The sequence below is a fragment of the Somniosus microcephalus genome, unplaced genomic scaffold (assembly GCF_052327205.1).
Source record: "Somniosus microcephalus isolate GS21.2 unplaced genomic scaffold, FLI_Smic_1.0 unresolved_chr2, whole genome shotgun sequence".
Lineage (NCBI taxonomy): Eukaryota > Metazoa > Chordata > Chondrichthyes > Squaliformes > Somniosidae > Somniosus > Somniosus microcephalus.
In genome coordinates, this window is record NW_028225180.1 from 58,599,712 (window position 1) to 58,617,237 (window position 17,526).

Sequence of the window (17,526 nt, forward strand, 5' to 3'; positions counted from 1 at the left end):
GAATGCATCTGTAGCATCTCCCAGATGGCAGGAGGGCGAACAGACTGTGGCTGGGGTGGGTAGGGTCTTTGATGATGGTCCGTGACCTCCGTAAACAGCGTTTCTTGTATATGTGCTCTATGGTCGGTAGCCGGGTGCCGGTAATGCGTTGGGCAGTTTAAGTATGTTGCAAGGCAAATGAAGTAGCCGATGAGAAAAAGGCATCGGGACTACTAAACATAATGGGCGCAAGAATGTACGGCCTATTGCGGAACCTGATCACTCCAGTCAAACCGATGGGGAAGAGTTATAACGAAATTGTTGATATCCTACAGGAACACCTAAATCCTACACCGCTGCTGATAGCAGAAAGATTTAAATTCCACAAGAGAAATCAGCATAAAGATGAGAGCAATGCTGATTACCTTACGGAACTACGCAAGCTATCAAAGCACTGCCAGTTCGGAGCAGGACAAATTTGTCTTTGGACTCCAGAGTGAAGGAACCCAGAAGAGGTTACTCTCGGAGAAAGAGCTGACGCTAGATAAGGCTTTCAGTGTGGCAGTATCGTACGAAGCAGCAGCAAGGGGAGCTGTGGAAATACAGCAAAAGCCACAGGAATACGGCACCCATGAAATGACACGGGGATTTGAAAAATGTTATCACTGCGGCAGAACAACCCATGACCAGAAGGACTGCTGGTTCAAGGACAAAACATGCAGGCAATGCGGAAAGATGGGACACATTGCACGAGTTTGCAGGTCCGGGAAGCAGACTAATGACAACAAAAAGACTACTGAGGTAAAGTACAGGAAAGTACAAAAGATGACGGACAGTAGTTCCGAAGACCAGAATAGCGATAGCGAATCCGGGAACAAGAGACTAAGCTGTCTCAAACTACACAACGTAATCGCAAAAGAGAATCACCAAACCATTTGGATCACCCTCACGATAACAGGGTCCCAAGTCAAAATGGAATTGGATACAGGATCAGCCCTGACCGTCATGAATCGACGAGACTATGAGTGGCTATTCTCACACATACCCTTGAAAGACACATCCATTGTCTTGAAGACATACACGGGGCAGAAAGTATACCCCAGAGGGAAAATAAGGGTGCCTGTCGAATACAACGGCAAGGAAATACAGAAATTGTATCTGTACATACTGCAAGATGGTGGACCACCGTTATTGGGACGTGAATGGATCAGAAAGAGAAGTTTAGACTGGCACTCCATTCAGGCACTGACTGTGGCTGGTAAAAAGGATGACGACGTCACACCTGGACGATTGTCAAAAATCTTAGCTAACGCTAAAGAGGTATTTCAACAAGGACTGGGAGCTCTTAAAGGTTTAACCGCCTCGATAAAAATAGAAGAGAATGCAATTCCCAAGTTTTTCAAAGCAAGACCGGTACCATATGCAATTCGCCCAGCCATCGAGGCAGAGCTGGAGAATCTGGAGAATGCAGGCATGTTATCTAAGGTAGACTGGAGCGAGTGGGCGACACCCATCATTCCTGTCATGAAAAAAACATTTAACAATAAGTCTGAGGAGACAAGGAAGGTTCGCATCTGTGGGGCCTTCAAGGTAACTGTGAACCCAATCCTTTACACAGTACAGTATCCTCTTCCGAGGATAGAAGATATTTTCGCCTCACTATCTGGAGGGAAACGTTTTACAAAAATTGACCTAGCGCAAGCATATTTGCAGATGGAGGTTGAAGAATCCTCTGGGAAATATCTCACGATAAACACTCACAAAGGTCTTTACCAGTATAATCGACTGGTATTCAGAGTAGCATCAGCTCCGGCTATATGGCAAAGAGCGATGGAACAAGTCCTGCAAGGGATTCCGGGGACTCAGTGTTACTTGGACGACATCCTAGTGACAGGGGAAAATGACAGTGAACACCTTGCCAACCTAGAGCAGGTGCTCACTAGACTAAGAGAACATGGGCTACGAGCCAATCGCCCCAAGTGCGAGTTTTTTAAGAAACAAATATCGTATTGTGGCCAAGTGATTGATGAAGAGGGGTTTCATAAGTCCCCTGACAAAATTGAAGCGGTAGTTAAGGCTCCAGCGCCTGAAAATGTGTCGCAACTGAGGTCATTCCTCGGATTGGTGAATTACTACCATAAGTTTTGCCGAATTTGTCCACAATTCTGCACCCACTGAACGCCCTGCTACAAACTGGTGTAGCATGGAAATGGAGCGATGAATGTAAGCGGGCCTTTCAGAATTGTAAAGGCCTGATCACTTCAAGAGAAGTATTGGCTCACTACAACCCATCATTACCGATAAGACTGGCATGTGATGCATCTCCCTCTGGCGTTGGGGCGGTACTGTCACATAAATCCCTTGATGCTTCAGAGAGGCCGATAGCTTTTGCATCACGCTCGTTAACTGCAGCCGAGCGCAACTACACCCAGATTGACAGAGAGGCCCTCAGCCTGGTGTGGGGGGTGAAGAAGTTCAATCACTACTTTCTACCCATGTTCTTGGTACCAATTTACTCTACTAACTGATCATCAACCTCTTGTCTCCATTTTCAACCCTAAGAAGGGCGTCCCGATAATGACAGCACAACGGCTACAGAGGTGGTCCCTTTTCCTAGGGGCACACCAATATGACATCGAGTACAAAGGAACTAAACAGCATGGGAATGCTGATGGATTGTCGCGCCTACCGTTGCCGATGGTGGAAGAAGCACCTGCAGTGGATCCTGTGGAGATATTCCACTCGACCATAGTCGAATGTCTACCTGTGATGAATGCAAACATAGAAAAGGAAACACGAAATGGCACGACACTCTCCAGGGTCTATGATTTAACGGTGAAGGGATGGCCAGCACATGGCGAACCACTGTTTCCAGCATTCTCGCCAAGAAGAGAACAGCTGTCAGTGTGCCGAGGAACCTCGATGTGTGGATCCAGAATAGTAATTCCATCCAAATTGAAGGATAGAGTGCTCAATGAGCTTCATGAGGGTCATCTGGGTGGGGTAAAAATGAAGAACTTAGCCAGAGCGTTTGTGTGGTGGCCGCGAATTGATAGAGAAATCAAAGAGATGACCAAGAGCTGTACAGGATGCCAGAAGGTCCAAAACGCCCCACCACAAGCCCCTCTACATCCATGGGAGTGGCCCTCATCTCCATGGCAAAGGGTACACATTGATTTTGCTGGTCCACTTATGGACTCGATGTTTTTAATTGCGGTGGATGCACATTCAAAGTGGCCAGAGGTAATAAAAATGTCCTCAACCACCACAGGAAAAACTATCACAGTCTTACGACCCATATTCGCCAGAAATGGGCTGCCTGAACAGATTTGCTCCGACAATGGATCACAGTTTGTGTCTGAAGAGTTCCAGAGGTGCTTAAAGAACAATGGTGTTAAGCATTACACATCTGCCCCATATCATCCAGCCACCAATGGATTGGCTGAGAGGTTCGTTCAAACATTCAAGAAGGCTATCAAGGCAATGTGTAATGAAGACATACCCCTACAACACAAGGTGGATAACTTCTTGTTTGCCTACCAGAATGCGACACATGCGGTTACCAATCAAGCTCCAGCCATGATGTTCTTCAATCGAAGACTAAGATGCCACTTGGATTTGGTTAAGCCAAACATCAGAAGAGATGTGGAGAGCAGGCAGTTTCAGAATATGAATGAAAGGCCAACCAGGAGTTCAAAGATAGGTCAACCAGTTTTGGCCCGGGACTACCGCACAGAGAAATGGCAGCCAAGAACGATCTGCACACGGCAAGGACCTCTAATGTATACCGTGAACGTTGGAGAGAGCATTGTAAAGCGCCATGCTGACCAGATTCTAGAGTCACTGGAAAACGTCAAATCTACACAACGATCCTATACACCTGGTGATGAAACTGAAGTACCAATTGCATCTACCTCAGAATCGGTGATAATGGAAGCAAACGAACCAAACAACGACATTGAGCCCGAATCAACTTTGCCAGGAGAACCTGATACCCCAAAGAGGCGTTATCCGGACAAAATCAGGGAGCCTCCTCAAAGACTGAATTTATAATTGATTAACTTCAGCTAATGTATATAGCAACTGTAATTGTAAATATGTTATTTAATTATTAATCGAATGTTATGTACTGTTTAGCTAAAAGGGGAGGAATTGTAGTGTGTGTACCTTGAAGAAGGAACTATATTCTGCAGCCCCTGTATACTGCAGTACCAGTAGTGACCACCCCCTGTATATAAGCCTGTGAAGTAACTTTTTATAGTAGTTCCAGTTTTGTCTCCGTTCAGTAAACATCTGTTATAACCAACTTCTGCAGTCTGTGTCTCAATTACACACGGACATTACAAAGGCGTCACTCCGGGCCAGCTTGCGTGGTTCCAACTGGGTGGACAGGCTCCCCTGGGTGTTACCAGGCCTTCGAACAGCCCCCAAGGATGATCTCCAGTCTTCATCGTCCGAGTTAGTCTACGGCCAGCCACTTCGGGTACCAGGTGACTTTATCCCTTCGCACGCGGAATCGTGGTCTGCGGCTCAGCAGCTCCTCCAGCATCAGGAGGTGGCCAAGAATTTCCTGCCTACTCCAACCTCGAATCACAACCTACAGAGGCCTCACGTCCCGGCAGAGCTCATGAGCTCTGAGTATGTTTTTATTGGGCAGGACGCTCACAGAGGCCTGTTAAAACCACCTTATGCTGGACCGTTTCATGTCATCTCATCGGGTGAAATTTTTTTCACGGTGGATGTCGGTGGCTAACCAGATACCATCTCTATCGACTGACTTAAACCAGCCCATCTGGATCGGAGTGAACCAGTCGTTGCTGCTCAACCGCCTCGCCGTGGTTGACCTCAGTTGACCACCGGGCCAGCTCGGCACCAGACCAACAGTGAACCGCCTGCATCGGTTTCCACATCGCCTACACGAGCACCTCTTGTTTCCTCCAAGCCTGTCATGCCGCTCCAGACGCAGCCAAGAACTGACTCGTCCTTCAACGCTCCATTCCCACTGCCTGAGTTTCGCCGTCGCTCGACCAGGTTTATCAAGCCTCCTGTTCATTTGACACTGTCCGTTAAAGAGCATTCTGGGGGTGCACCTGTGGCGGAGCCACTAAGAGACTCAGAACATTTGAGAATAATCTCTTTAACTGCATTGTAGTGCAGCCACGTACTGCACCTTTAAACTGTTTGTTAACTATACTGTATGTACCTTCCTATACTCTGCATGATGGCATCATGACGCTGATCACGTGACCGCCAGTGGTGCGAAGAATGCGATGATTTCATGACGTCGGTTTCCAGAACCTTCCAGTTGTCTTCGAGTGCCTCGCAGCCTGAACAGACCTGTATACATCTTCTCCTGTAGTTTACTAGTTAACTTCATTGTTATTAAACTTAGTTGTTTTGATTTACTGAGTCGAACTGCAATTATTCAGATAGGAACTACTGTTCCTACACTATCCTCCTATTCCTACATTTCTAGCAGGTGGCACCGGGAGTAATCCAGAGAAAACAACCTTTGAGGTCCTCCTTTTTAATCTGCTACCTAGCTCCCTAAATTCTTGTTGCAGGACCTCATCCCTCTTTCTACCCATGTTCTTGGTACCAATGTGAACCACGGCCTCTGACTGTTCGTCCTCCCCCATCAGAATGCCCTGCAGCCGTTCAGTGACACCCTTGATCCTGGCACCAGGGAGGCTACATACCATCCTGGAGTCATGTCTGCGGCCACCGAAACGTCCATCTGTTCCCCTTACGATAGAATCCCCTATCACTATTGCTCTCCCACTCTTTTTCCTCCCCTCCTGTGCAGCTGAGCCACTCGGAGTGCCATGGACTTGGCTCTTGCTGCATTCCCCTGAGAAACCATCTTCCCAATCAGTATCCAAAATGGAAAATCTGTCGGAGAAGGAGGTGGACCCAGGGGACATCTGAACTTCCTTCCTAGATCATTTACCTGTCTAGTGGTCACCTATTCCCTGTCTGCCTGTGCACTGTTTATCTGCAGCATGACCACATCATTAAACGTGTTATCAATGAAGATCTCAGCCTCGCGGATGCTCCACAGTAACTCCAGCCACAGCTCCAGCTCTGAAGCACGGATTTCATGTTGCTGCAGCTGCAGGCACTTCCTGCACATGTGATCGCCCTGGACACCAAAAGTGTCCCTGACTTCCCACATAGCACAGGAGAAGCACTCCACATTGCTGAGCTGTCTGGCCATGTCCTACCCTTAATTTACTCCCTTTACATTAAAGAATTTTAAATACACTAGGGACCTTACTTCCCTTTAAATACTACTTACTCTAAACTAGAGACCTTACTTTTACTTTAATGACTGGAATGTAGAAATACTGTGGAAGTACTCACCACTGGTTCTCTGTCCCCTCTTGTGCAGCTTTTTTAGCTCCTGCTCTCCTAGAAGCTGACAAAAATGGAAAAAGAGGAACACCTCCCTCCCCGCACTCCCTCACTCACCAAACACACAGCTTAACACTCTGTTCCGATCTGCACTGTGAATTATTCTGAAAATATGCTAAAAAATATAATCAATACTATTTTTTGGACAATTGTCTTTTCTTATTTGGGTTGGGCTGTAGAGGAGAGTAAGATCCCACAGCAGGATGTGCCATAAAACCTCCCACATACATTCCCCTATAAAATAGAGCCCAGAAAAATATCAAATGACTTGATGCATATATGTAGCCTTGCTTTTTACAAATTTCTTGAAATAAAGGCAAAGTAAGATCCCACAACAGTGCTGTCTGGAATTGAATCAGTATGATCTAATGGTACATATTTTCTGTTTGTTTCTGACATGTGATGCAGTACCAATGCACACGGCAGATAACTTGAATACAGACAAGCCCTGCATACACACCAGCTATTGCTGTCTGTCTCTCTCTCTCTCACACAAACACACACACACAGGCCAGCCTGCAACATTGCCACAATTCACTGTCAGCAATTAAAGAAAGTTGATTTATATCATTGCTCTGCTCTGTTTGGCAGTTTACCAGCAAACAAACAGTTTTCAGTATTTTATATTTTCATTTTGCGGCCTACAGAAACAGGCTTTCTATTCTGCATCAAAAGCAAATGCTGTGGATGTGGGAAATCTGCAATAAAAACAGAAAATTCTGGAAATACTCAGCGGGTAAGGCAGCATCTGTGGAGAGAGAGAGAAACAGAGTTAATGTTTCAGCTCGATTAACTTTTGTCAGATTCTGGCAAGGTTCTGACGACAGGTCATCGAGATGAAACATTTACTCTGTTTATCGGATTCTCCACAGATGCTGCCTAACCTACTGAGTATTTACAGCATTTTTCTGTTTTTATTTCTGTTCTGCATGTTGTCTTGATTTCATGTGTCTCCCTCACTGACTGCCTGCCTTGTCTTCATTTTGAGTAGTGTGGAATAAAAAGAATGCAAAGATCGCAGAACACCTTTTATTGTCAGACAGTCCACAAAGACATTTATCAGTATCTCACTGACTGAGTGTCTGTCTTGAAGTAAAGCGAAATGAAACAAAGTACAATAAAGTGATACACAACAGCATTACCTGCAGAGCAGGCCAGTATACAGCAGCAGGTAATAAGACAGCAGACCACATCTCACACAAACACCAGCTTTTTCCCCCTCTCTCTGTCACACACACACTCACAGCCTGGCCACCTGCAGAGGGATGACTGCCGTGTTGGAATATTAAAACCAAACAGACACTTTTCAATATCTTTTCTTTTCACTTTGTGGCCTACAGAAACAGGCATTCTATCCTGCAAATTGCCTTTTGATTGTATGTCTTTCTCACTCTCTCTGACTGTCTGGCCCCAACTTTCCCGAAGGTGCGGGGAATTGTCGGTTTCCCCGAATGTCGGGTTCCGCCCCAAATCTAAATGGGTCAGCCAGCTGCACGCAATTTTCGCTCAAGTGGCCAATTTATTTCCAGCATGTGGGCACCCTTGCTAATTGTCTATTTCCAGTCAGAAAGCCCCACAGTATAATGTCATCATTAGTGGTGCTTTTAAAGTGTCCAGCAAGCTTCTCAACCTCTGCAGGCTTCCCAACCAGACTTGCAGAATGGCAGAGGAGCCTGCACCAGCTGCTGCCAGCAGCAGAGTCCGAGCTGCCGCCAAATTCGATGAGACGTCACTACAGACCTTGGTGGATGGGGTAAGGGCCCACAGGGAGGTCCTCTTCCCTAGCTCAGGGAGGAAGAGGCCTCCCAAAGAGACCAGGGCTGCCTGGATGGAGGTGGATGCGGAGTTCAACTCTCTGGGAGTCACCCGTTGGACCTGGATACAGTGCAGGAAGCACTTCCATGACCTTCACCGTACAGGAAAAGTATGTATGAAGTTTCCATCACCCTCCACCTGATCCCCATTGCCTTTCCCCAACAGCACTCAGCTTCAGCAATCTCTTCCTCGACATCCCACTTCACAGTCACATCCATGCACCCTTACCCATTCCCTCTCTCACTATGCTCACCTTCACATAACTATCCCACCATGCAGCCCTCACACTGCCTCTCACTCTGAAGCTTGGAACACAACTGACAACACAAAGGGAGGGCCCTTGGTCTTGCAGCCTCACAACATCTTTGTCTCCTTCTAAGTATCAATGCTATGCAATCTCTAAGTCACTCCTGCACTCTCACTCAAACTCCACTTGTCTGCCTCATTGCAGGAAAAGAGAGCTCACAATAGGAGAGAGCATTTGAGGACTGGTGGAGGCCCACCCTCAATCACCCACCTGAGCCCCTGGGAGGAAGCAGTGATGGAGATTGCTGGGGCTGACGTGGCTGCGGAAGCTGGGGCAGGAGAGACAGGAGCAAGCCCGCAAGCTGGTGACAGAATAGTTTCCCTTCTCTCTCATTGACATAGCATGAGTTGCTGATATGATTCTGAAGCCACATCATTTGGACTTATGAGCATCTGCCAAATCCAATGTGCAAGTAGCCTTGGCATCACATCTGTAACACTTTCCTTTACTCCCCCACAGGACCGTCGCCACTGCCGAGGAGGAAGAGGCATTGCAGCCAGACTCCTCAAAGGAAGCTCCAGCCTCTGAGGGTGCAGCGTCAGCAGAAGTAAGCACACCCAGCACCAGCGCAGACACTCACACCTTGCTGGGACCTTCGGGACATAGAGTCGTGTTGTCACCTGGTATTACACTGCGCACAAGTGAGCCTCAGCAGTGTGTGGAGACAGGGACAGCAGTGGAGAGTCCTTGTCGGAGGGTGCAGGCCTCTGCCACCTCAGCTCAGCTGCATGTCGACCCTATGCCTCTGGGTCCATCCACAAGAGAGGAGGTGATGAATCTCCATGCACAGATGCAGGAGTCTCTGGCTGGTTTTTTCTCCAGGGTCGCTGTGAGTGTGGAGCGAATGGAGGAGTCCATGGCGAGCATGAGCAGAGCCTTATTGGAGTCATTGGTGCATGAAAGCATCACCACGGAAAGGCTGGCTACCTCCATGGTAAGGCTGGCTACCGCCGAGGAGAGGAGGGCTGCAGCAGAGGAGAGGAGGGCTGTGGCCAAGGAGACGAGGGCTGCAGCCAAGGAAGGGAGGGCTGCGGCCATGGAGGAGCTTAGTTGCCAGGGTATCGAAAACATGGTGAGTGCTCTGAATAGAATGGCATCTCTTGAGGAGCGATGGGCATCTATTGAGCACCGAAACCAGACCTTCATGGAAGTCCCTCTGAGCAGGACTTCCAGTGCAGAAATGGGTCCCCATGGCCCCCCTGATGTGCAGCAAGGTGCTCTCCATCCACTTGCAGGCACTGAGGGGGAGCTGACCCATGAGAGGGATGTTGTTGGCACACCTCAAGGAAGTGGGGCTCCTCTCCATGCGCTCACACTTCCATGCCACTTCAGAGCCCTCAGTCAGAGGCCCGGCGGAGTCCACACCGCAGTGAGATAGGAGTCTCAAGCACTACACAGCCGCAGGAGCAGCAGACTGCTGGTGAGCCCTCACAGGCTCGCCACCCCAGAGGACACCTGCCAAAGGTGTTGAGACAGGCGCAGCTGGAAAGTGAGCAAGGGGCCTCCACATCTGCTGAAACCACAGGGGTACCAGTACGTAGGAGCACGCGTAAGAGAAAAATAAAAACACCACTAATCACAAGGGTAGTCACTTGGGTGAAACGTCTTGTCAATAGTTTTAATGCCATCAGTTTCCTGGACAGTAAAAATCTGGTGGCAACTGCAGCAGTTATGGCGTCTGTCATTTGGCAAATGGGGATATCACATAGAGGCCTTAGGATAACTTGCAGATGTCAGCAAGCTGGTCAAATAGGTAGGAATGCACAGGCATGGGCCACTGTCCATGGTCAGTTAAGAAGCAGTGAGGCTGCAGTGTTTGATGTACCAGGCTACGCAAATCTGCCCAGGATGAGTGCGCTCCTTGCATTCCGCCCAGCAATGCTCTCGCGCACTGGTGCTGCTCGTTGGCGAGCCTCGGCAGGATGCTCATTTCCGTCCTCCTCCTCCTCCTCTTCCTCCTCCTCCTCCTCCTCATCAGCATCATCCTCAGCATCATCCTCATCTGAGGCAGATCTCTGAGGAGCCTCTTGATCCTGCAGAATCGGCAAGCCACGACGCTGTGCCATGTTGTGAAGCACACAGCATACCACGACAATTTTGGAGATCCTGGCTGATGAGTACTGTAGGGCTCCACCTGATCTATCAAGGCATCTGAAGCGCATCTTCAGCAATCCGATGGTTTGCTCGATAATACATCTGGTGGAAATGTGGCTGGAACCGTTGCGCTCCTCAGCTTCGTTGGCTGGTCTCCTCAATGGCGTCATCAGCCAAGAGCGCAGGGGATATCCCTTTTCTCCAAGTAGCCATCCTTGAAGTTCGTTTGGCGGACTGAATAGCGTGGGCAAAGTATACTGGCGCAGTATGAAGGAGTCATGGCAGCTGCCCGGGTACTTGGCACAAACATGCAAAATCACCTTCTTGTGTTCACACACCAGCTGAACGTTAAGGGAGTGGAAGCCCTTGCGGTTGTCAAAAACTCCTGGATTGCAGTTGCGTGCCCTAAGGGCCAGATGTGTGGTCAATGATTCCCTGCACCCTTGGAAAGTCTGCCAGCTGAGCTAATCCAAGCGCTTGCGCCCTCACACTTGCGCAATCCCTGGTAAAACGGATGTGATTGTGCACGAGGGCAAAGAGGGCATCGGTGACCTGTTTGATGCAAGTGTGTGCGGCCGCCTGGGAGATGCCACTGATGTCTGCTGCTAATCCCTGGAAGGAGCCTGAGGCATAAAAGTTGAGTGCGGTGGTGACTTTGATGGCCACTGATAAGAAGTGTCGACCTGGTGCTCTGGGCTCCAAGTCTTGCTGCAGCATTGCGCAGATGTCAGTCACAACCTCTCGTGAAAGTCGGAGCCGCCTCTGGCACTGCTGCTCAGTCATGTTGAGGTAGCTCACCCTGTGTCTGTAGACCCTGTTTGGGGGGGTCTCTCCTGCGCTGACGGCCTTCCATGCGCTGGCCCCTTCTGGTCTGTGCTGCCTCAGGTGGCTGAGTCACAGCCTGTCGCTCCTGCTGGTGCTGCTGTTGTTGCTGGTGCTGCTGTTGTTGCCGGTGCTGCTGCTGTTGCTGGAGCTGCTGTTGCTGGAGTTGCTCCAGCCTCCTCTACTGTAGGAGATCCTCTAATGCCAGGAAGGGAAGGAACAAAAGGCCTCCCATGCTTCTGGCACACTGGAGAAGTGTGTGAGGCTCCAACCTTCCACAGCTGCGCCTAAGCCTTCAACAAGTTGCCCCAAGCCTTCAGGAAGAAGGTCCTGCAGCCTACAAATGCTGGCTGATTAAATCTCTTCAGTCCTGATTGACCTGCAGCTGAAAGCAAGCAAGCCAACTTTGTTCACACCAGGTTTCATCAGCGGTGTTCCCACCAGGCCTGTTTTACGTTGGGAAGGCTGAAAATTCCAAGGGACCCTGAAAATAGAAATAAACATGCCAATTATTGATCATTAGGCTCCCGGCGACCATGCCTACCTGCTGCGGGCGGAACTGATTCGGGTCCTGCTGAAACACGGGGGGCGAAATTTGGGCGGGGTGGGGAATCGGGTGTGGGGTGGTCGCGGCCCCCTATTTCTGCGATTTTTCAGCCCCCGCCCGCCTGAAACCCCGCCTGACGGCTCGGGGAAAATCGGGGCCTCTGTCTGTCTGTCACTCACATTCTCCCTCCCAACCTCATTGAAATAAAATTTACAGTAACATGACACATACATTCATACAGACTCTACAATTTGCAGAAAAACAGACACCCACGCACGTACAGACACATACAGAAACTCACACTCACACACACACACACATCCATTTTGAAAGAGGTGCAGCCTGGGAGTGTCTCTTTTTGACGATGTCCCTTCCTCGCTCTGCAGCCATGTTTCATGAGGACAATCCAACAGGAAGTGGTGAAGCGAAGGCCGCAGAAATCCGGGTCCCCACGAGGAAATGAAAGACCGGGAGAGGGAAAAGAAGTAAATAGTCAGGGATAAAAAATAATATATATATGCTGCTTTTGTTAACTAAATGTCTGCCTCTTTGTGATTTGCGTGGAATGGAATAAAATGAATGGAAAGATCCCACAGCAGCTTTTGCTCTGAAAACACCCCAAGCACATTCTCCAATAAAGCCCAGTCCTGAAAAAAATCAAATGGACTATTCTGAAGTTATTTTTTAAATATAACATATTGCGGGAATTCGGGTTCACCTAAGTAGGTATTGGACGAATTCCTACTAAATAATCTAGTTCGACTTCAGGAGAACAATCAATAAGTTATGTAATGCAGGAAACAGATGTAATACAGCAAACAATTGCGATGGATGCAGGAGAACCGTGGAGTAGGTCTTGTCCCAGCGGGGACGCCATGAGGACTGAGTTCGCTGTCCCGTGGATAGCGTGATGACATCATCACGCTCGGTCGCGTTTTTCCGCGCTTAGGTGGTCACGTGACCTGCGTCGTGATGTCAACGCGTTTGCCCGCGCTTGGTCAGTCACGTGACCCACGTCGATACGTCGGCCCGTTTACCCGGCACTGTGGCTGGCCATAGCGGTCGAAGTAGCGAGAGCGGGAGGCACCCGGCACTGCGGCTGGCCAATGCGGCTGAAGTAGCGGGCGCCGTAGGCTGAGCTGTGCCGGCGGCCAGTAAGGGAGGCCGAGCCAGGCCGGTGACCGCCGCGCGTGCGTCACGTGATGCGCGACGTGACGTCAGTGCATTGCGTTGCATTCTTAAAGGGGCAACGGCCCAAACAGGTAAGTTATATACAAACATAGTAAAGTTAAAGGGAATTATTATGTATTATAAGTAAGGGACACTTGGTAGAACCGCCACAATATATAATTTGTTTTTACAAAAGTATTGACTTGGTTTGGTTGTGTTGGGCTTAATCATAAAGCAAGATCCCACCCCAGGATATGCTCTGAAATATCCCACAAACATTCCGCGATAAAGTCCAGTCCAGAAAAAATCAATTGTCTTGATGTATATATGTAGCTTTTTTTTTTACAACAGTCTTGAAAGAAAGGCAAAGTAAGATTTCACAAAATTGCAGTCTTGAATTAAATCACTCTTATCTAATGGTGTATACTTTCTGTTTTTTTCAGACATGAGATGCAATACCAATGCACACAGCAGGTAACTTGAGCCCAGTCAGGCTTTGCATACACAACAGCTTTTGTTGCCTCTCTCACACACACACACACACACACACACAGGCCTGCCTGCAACATTACCTCATGACACTATCAGCAATGGAAGAAAGTTGATTTCTCACATTACTCTGCTGTGTTTGGCAGTTTAAAAGCAAAAAGACACTTTTCAGTATCTTATCTTTTCATTTTGCAGCCTACAGATACAGGCTTTCTATTCTGCATCAAAAGCAAAATACTGCTGATGCTGGAAATGGGAATAAAAACAGAAAATGCTAGAAATACTCAACAGGTCAACAGCATCTGTGGAGAGAGAGAAACAGAGTCAACGTTTCATCTCGATCACCATTCGTCAGATTCGGTTTAGGTTCTGAAGAAAGGTCATTGACCTGAATCATTGGCCCCGATTTTCTGCCAGCCGTCGGGCGGGTATTCAGGTGGGCGGGGGCCGAAAATCGCAGAAATAGGGGGTCGCGAACCCACCACCTGATTCCCTGCCCCGTCCGACTTTCGGAACGCCGTTTCTCTGCGACCCGAATCAGACCCGCCCACCACTGGCGGGACTGGCCGTCGGTACCCTAATCATCAATTATTGGCATGTTTAATGCCATTTTAAGGGGCCCTTGCGATTTTCAAGGGTTCCCCACGCTAAACACGCCTGCGGGGAACCCTGCTGATGAAACCTGGCATGAAGCTAGCCGGCTTGCTTGCTCTCAGCTGCAGGTCATTCGGGAAAGCTGCGATTTAATCGGAGAGCATTTGTATGTTGAAGGACCTTGTTGTTGCAGGCTTGGGGCTACTGCTTCAAGGCTTAGGCACAGCTTTGGAATGTTGGAGCCTCACACACTTCTCCAATGTGATATCCTGGGAAGCCCCTCTCGCCACCCTCACTCAGTGCTTCCACAGCGGAGGCATCTACCAGAAGCATGGGACGCCTTTTTTTCCTTCCCTTCTTGCCATTAGAGGATCTCCAGCAGCAGAGGTGGCAGCAGCAGAACCAGGCACAGCATGATGAGCACCAGGAGCACCAGGCTGCTGCTCACTCACCTAAAGCTGCACAGGCCAGAAGGGGCCAGCGCTTGGAAGTGGCTTAAGAGCACCTTGCTGCGCTTTAGGGGGCATGGGGACCCGTATCTGCACTGGCAGTCCTACTCAGTAGGACTTCCATGAAGTTCTGGTTTCTCTGTTCAATAGAGGGCCAACGCTCCTCAAGAGATATCATTCTCTTATGAGCACTCACCATGTTTTCCGTACCCTGGCAAGTTATCTCCTCCATGGAGGCTGCCAAGCTTTCCATGGTGATGCGTTCATGTGCCAATGACTCCACGTAGGCTCTGCTCATGGTCTCTATGGACTCCTCCATTCGCTCCACACTCACAGCGACCCTGGAGACAAAACCTGCCAGAGACTCCTGCATCTGTGCATGGAGATCCATCACCTCTTCTCTTGCGGATGCGCCCAGAGGCAGAGGGTCGACATGCAGCGCAGCTGAGCTGAGCTGGCAGAGTCCTGCACCCTCCGACGAGGACTCTCCACTGCTGTCCCTGTCTCCAGAATCTGCTGAGGCTCATTTGTGAGCTGTGAAACATCAGGTGACAACACTACTCTATGTCCCGAAGATTCCCCCGAGGTGTGAGTGTCTGCGCCAGTGCTGGGTGTGCTTACTTCTGCTGACGCTGCGCCCTCAGAGGTTGGAGCTTCCTCTGAGGAGTCTGGCTGCACAGCCTCTTCCTCCTCCACAGTGGGGACGGGGGCTCTTAAAGGTCCTGTGGGGGAGTAGAGGAAGGAGTTAGAGATGTGATGCCAAGGTTACATGCACATTCGAGTTGACATCTGCTGACACCTGCATCCATGCAGCCTTGGTCTCAGTGGGAGGCGTCTTTCTGCCTGACCTAGGGAAGAGGACCTCCCTGTGGGCCCTAACCCCATCCAATAATGCCTGCAGTGAAGCTTCATCGAATTTGAAGGCAGCTCGGGGTCTGGCACTGGCCACAGCTGCTGCAGGCTCCTCTGCCATGCTGTATGGTTCGTTTGGAAGCCAACAGAGGAAGCAATGCTTGCTGTGGACCTTGAAAGCACCACGAATTATGACATCATACTGCGGGGCTTTCTGACAAGAAATGAACAATTAGCAAGGCTTTCCACACGCTGGAAATTAATTGGCCACTTGAGGGAAAGGTGCGTGCAGCTGGCTGACCCATTTTTTTTTGGGTCAGAACCCCACATTCGGGGAATCCGACCGTTTTCCACCCAATCCACAAAATCGGGCCCATTAACTCTGTTTCTCTCTCCACAGATGCTGCGTGACCTGCTGAGTATCTCCAGCAATTTCGGTTTTGATTTCTTTCAGCATGTTTTCTTGATTTCACGTGTCTCTCTCACTGCCTGTCTGCCTGTCTTGCTTGATTTGAGTGGAGGGGAATTAGAAAAAAACAAAGATACCACATCAGCTTTTACTGTCAGACCTCCATCAGAGGGGCCCGACCGAGGCCTCCTCCCAAGGGGACCGACCGAGGCATCCTCCCGAGGGGACCGACCGAGGCCTCCCCCCGAGGGGACTGACCAAGGTCTCCTCCCGAGTGGACCGACCGAGGCCTCCTCCACAGGGGACTGACCAGGGCCTCCCCCCGAGGGGTCCGACCGAGGCCTCCTCCCGAGGGGACCGACCGAGGCCTCCTCCCGAGGGGACCGACCGAGGCCTCCCCCCGAGGGGACCGACCGAGGCCTCCTCCTGAGGGGAACGACCAAGGCCTCCCCCCGAGGGGACCGACCGAGGCCTCCTCCTGAGGGGAACGACCAAGGCCTCCCCCCGAGGGGACTGACCGAGGCCTCCCCCCGAGGGGACCGAACAGGGCCTCCTCCCGAGGGGACCGACCGATGCCTCCCCCCGAGGGGACCGACCGAGGCATCCTCCCGAGGTCTCCTCCTGAGTGGACCGACTGAGGCATCCTCCCGAGGTCTCCTCCCGAGTGGAACGACTGAGGCCTCCTCCTGAGGGGACCGACCGAGGCATCCTCCCGAGGTCTCCTCCCGAGTGGACCGACCGAGGCATCCTCCCGAGGTCTCCTCCCGAGTGGACCGACTGAGGCCTCCCCCCGAGGGGACCGACCGAGGCATCCTCCCGAGGGGACCGACCGAGGCCTCCCCCTGAGGGGACCGACCGAGGTCTCCTCCCGAGTGGACCGACCGAGGCCTCCTCCAGAGGGGACTGACCAGGGCCTCCCCCCGAGGGGACTGACCGAGGCCTCCTCCCGAGGGAGCCGACCGAGGCCTCCCCCGAAGGGACCGACCGAGGCCTCCCCCCGAGGGGACCGACCGAGGCCTCCTCCAGAGTTCTCCTCCCGAGTGGACCGACCGAGGCCTGCCCCCGAGGGGACCGACCGAGGCATCCTCCCGAGGGGACCGACTGAGTCCTCCCCCGAGGGGACCGACCGAGGTCTCCTCCTGAGTGGACCAACCGAGGCCTCCTCCAGAGGGGACGGACCAGGGCCTCCCCCCGAGGGGACGGACCGAGGCCTCCTCCCGAGGGGACCTACTGAGGCCTCCCCCCGAGGGGACCGACTGAGGAATCCTCCCGAGGGGACCGACCAGGGCCTCCTCCCGAGGGGACCGACCGAGGCCTCCTCCCGAGGGGACCGACCGAGGCCTCCTCCAGAGGGGACTGACCTGGGCCTCCTCCCGAGGGGACCGACTGAGGCCTCTGCCAGAGGGGACTGACCAGGGCCTCCTCCCGAGGGGACCGACCGAGGCCTCCCCCCGAGTGGACCGACCGAGGCCACCCCCCGAGGGGACCGACCAAGGCCTCCCCACGAGGGGACCGACCGAGGCCTCCTCCTGAGGGGACCGACTGAGGCCTCCCCCTGAGGGGAACTCCCGAGGCCTCCCCCCAA